We start from the raw sequence: 4,242 nt of genomic DNA on the forward strand, positions 1-4,242 counted from the left end.
TACAGGACAGACATAACTACATTTTAGAGGCCGAAAGACAGTTAAATGACAACACATACTATAAATCACTCACACATTCTATACAACTCGAAACACATCAACTGGTAAGAGACATTACACATAGATTACATCTCAACAAATACATAACCATCAAACAAAAAAAAACAATACTTGGACGGTCCTGACGAGCCCAGGCCCCGCCTCTTTTACCTGCTCCCCAAGATTCACAAGCCTCCTGAGACGTGGACGGTCCCCCATGTTGTTCCGGCCGGCCGCCCCATAGTCAGCGACTGCAGCTCAGAATCCCACCGCATCACAGAGTACATAGATCATTTTATTAATCCACTTTCCAAACTTCCCCCCAGTTACCTGCAAGATACTTACCATTTCATTAATAAAATAAAAAACCTTCAGGTACCCGGCAACACTTTCCTTTTTTCAATAGACATAGACTCACTTTACACTAACGTAGAAACATCACTCAGCCTTCACACCCTTCAGGACACATTCAATAGACACCCCGACCCATCCAGACATGTAAAATCACAGTATCTCTCTCTCTCTCTCACACACACACACACACACACACACACACACACACACACACACACACACACACACACACACACACACACAATTTCTCTGTTACCCGCAACGACTTTGAATTCAACAAGCAACACTATCTCCAGCTGTGCGGCTGTGCAATGGGCCGGAAGTACTCTCCAGCGTACGCCAACATCTACCTGGCCCATTGGGAGGCAGCGACCTTCAAAAAAAAAAAAAAAAAAAAATTACTTATAGACCCCCTCCTCCACGTCCGGTACCTGGATGACGTCTTCGGCCTCTGGACACACACACACACACACACACACACACACACACACACACACACACACACACACACACACACACACACACGGACACCCTCAATTCACCCCGGATCAAACTCAAACATACCATTCAACAACACACAGTGGATTTTCTGGACACAGGTTTTTTTTCAACATTCTACCCATCACAAAACAATAGCCACCAAAGTTTATTTCAAGGACACCGACCGCCACGCATTACTCCACCCAGACACACCTTCAAAGGAATCATCAAATCACAGCTCATCCACTTCCACAGGATCTGCACCCTCCTGGAGAATGTGGCGGAGGCGACCAGCACTCTTTTTAGTGCGTTGAGGCTCAGGGGATCCTCAAAGCGCTTCTTCAGAGCAATTAGGGCAGAGGTCGCCAGCTCCTTCATGGGCGGCAGCAGCAGTACCCCACAAGGGGAAGGAGCACTGTGCCACCCTGCAAGACAGCAGGGTGATCTCTGCCTTTAGAAGAAATAAGAATCTCAAAGATATCCTGGTCAATACAGCTCTAAACAAAAAGGGGACCAGGAAGGAAGCGCTTCGAGGATCAGAGATTGGTTTCCTTCATCTCCCCTACATTTTTAACCCACAGAGCAGGAAAGGCATGAAGGTGGAGCGGGCCCTGATACAGACTGCTTCAAATGTTTTTGCTGTTAGGTGCGGGGCTGCCACCAGCTATATGTGGGGGAGACAGGAAACCAATTACATTTTAATATCAAACACCTTTTTAAAATCAATGTGGGAACGGTACAAGCGTCCTTTATGCACATTTTAAACTCCATTTAAACATCTAGCAACAGGCAGCTGACAGGAGACTCTGTCTATTTCTCATGTGTCAACAGTAGCATATTGACAAAGGTATGAAATAAAAACATTATGCTCTTTTCTACATTAGAAAAGCTGACAAGGTCAGTGAAGTTCTGGATGTGCATAAATTGGTGAGAGGTTGCCACGGGCCACTCTGGGCCCGCGGAGTCATGAGGGGTTAGGTGTCTTGCTCAAGGACACTTCGACTTGTGAGCTGCGGGCAGACTGGGGATCGAACCGGGTACCTTGTGGTATCGAAACGACCGCTCATCCTCCTGCGCCACAGCCGCCCCTTCAAAGGACAAAAGCTAGTAACCTGACTATAAATTACATGCAGTCTCATTCAGGGGATCTCTGCTGCGTGTGTGATATTTCAATGCCAAACACAGTGCAGATTTGGAGAAAAGCCAATTCAAAATCTGATTTTGCATTTCCACCTTTAAGGATCTGCTTTTAAAGCTGTTTGAATATTGGACCATTAGAAAAAATAACATTTACATTGTCTTTTGAGACAACTTTACCTTCAATTTGCGCCAAACCTGTGCAGTACTACATCAAGGCCATGAGCATAGCAGGCATCGCCCTGAACTACAAGTCATTGTCATTTTAATTTACAGTTTTAAGGATCTATTTTTAGAGCTGTTTCAATATTGGAAGATTGTTAAATTAGGAATATCATGATTTCATTTCACTTTGAATTTATTTATCTATCCATCCATCTACATCGGGGGGGGGGGTCAAATTCATGTTAGTGAAGGGGCCACATGCTGCCCATTTTGATCTTGTGTGCCAGACATATAAAATCACAGTATCTCTCACACACACACACACACACACACAATTTCTCTGTTAAAATAAAGTTGATTTGATGATTTAAAGGTCTTTCAACAATTAACTAGAAACATAACAACCAAACATTCAGACATCAGCTCCCTGTGTATCTGCCTGGCTCTCTTCTGCAGATTCTCTCGCTCTGTGACGCGTTTGTGTTGCGCTTTCATGACGCAATCCATTTTTAATGACTTTGAACACATTAATATCAGTGTTCACATCAACAGAGACTGTGGTACAGTGGTTGGTGTGTCTGTCTTCCAAGCAGCGGATCAGAGGTTGAAATCCCGGCTATGCTAGTTTTGATATTAGGAAAAAAAAAAAAATTCTGTTGGACTGGACATCCTGCTGGATCTGGCCCGTGGGCCGTATGTTTGACACCGCTGATCTAGATTAATGTAGAATTTACAGTAACTTGCTGGCAGCAATTAGCAGGTAGTAGCTGCAGTATATTTCACAGTATTCTTACTATGAAATGAATCACAATACCTCTGGAATAATGTAGTCATTTTACCGTCGTAATAAAAAAAAAAATGTACTTGTGATCACAGAAAGAAGGAACTATTATTTTCAACAGCAAATCCTGGACTACTGTACAATTCATCACTGTATTCATTTTAATACTGTAAATGAATAACAGTCCTTCAGAGACTAAGTGAACTCATGGACCACTAACTCCTTCAGAGACTAAGTAGACTACTCACGCCTTCAGAGAGCGGGAGGACACCTCCCCCCTCTCGGTGTCCCTCAGGGCGGTCAGCTCCTCCTGTAACTGAGCCACAGGACGTCCCAGCTGATAACCTAAATCCACCAGCAGGTCCAGAAGCGAGGCTCTGTAGCGCTTCAGTCCATAGCGTCTTGTTGGCGGCAGAGCTCTCTGAGCTGCAGCGAATGCTTGTTCTGGTTCTTAGAGGTCCCGGTAGCAGACTAGTAGGGCGGAGAGGGTGGGCACCATCAGGGTCGGGTTCTGCCACGGCAGCAGCTTCTTCTCCACCCCCGGGACTGTCTGAAGCTGCTCCACGGCGAGCCGGAACTGTCCGGCTCGCAGCAAAGCGTTCGCTCGTTTCTGCTCCTGCTCGGTGAAGAACTTGGGGAACTGAGGCGAGTGTCGGACGCAGCGCACGCCGTAAAGTTTGGCCAGGTAGTCCTGGAGGGCGAGGCGTCGCTCCGAGATCACCTCAGGGCTGAAATTCCCGCTCAGAAGTTTTCAGGGGAAAACTGTACACTTAAACCATTACATGACTACAGATTTCTGGATGACATCTGGGGAATATGGCCACATCCCAGAGAAGAATTGGACACATTCCTCCATAGTCTACATAAATCACAAGGAATCGATAAAAATTTAATTCCTCCATACTCTACATCAGGCCTATCCAACTAGCGGCCCGCGGGCCGTATCCGTTTGAATTGAGCTATGGCCCGCAAGACTGCCAGCAAATCAGTATAGCTTGGTAAGAAAAAATCTCTACATAATCACAAGGAATCAATAAAAATTAAATCCACAAAATCTTACAACAGTAGATTTCTTAGACACCACTACCTACAAAAGGGGACATATTTAAAGAAGTTTGCCCCCTCACATGCCAATATATACATGGCGGCCTGGGAGCAGACAGTGCACCAAAACATCTCTGGTTTACACAAGTTACCTAGATGACATATGAAATATGGAGCCATTCGTAACAGGAGTTTGACCTCTTTATTGAGACCTTGAATGGCAACCACACTGCCATCACAGT

At 45.3% G+C, this 4,242-nt stretch overlaps 1 pseudogene; it reads right to left on the minus strand.

Moving 5' to 3' along the window:
- Positions 1-3,151: 3,151 nt before the first annotated feature.
- Positions 3,152-3,704, minus strand: LOC137804785 (sorting nexin-20-like; annotated as a pseudogene).
- Positions 3,705-4,242: the final 538 nt, after the last annotated feature.

This window comes from Clinocottus analis, unplaced genomic scaffold (genome assembly GCF_023055335.1).
Source record: "Clinocottus analis isolate CAN_PGR_092001 unplaced genomic scaffold, fCliAna1.0.p SCAF_64, whole genome shotgun sequence".
Classification (NCBI taxonomy): domain Eukaryota; kingdom Metazoa; phylum Chordata; class Actinopteri; order Perciformes; family Cottidae; genus Clinocottus; species Clinocottus analis.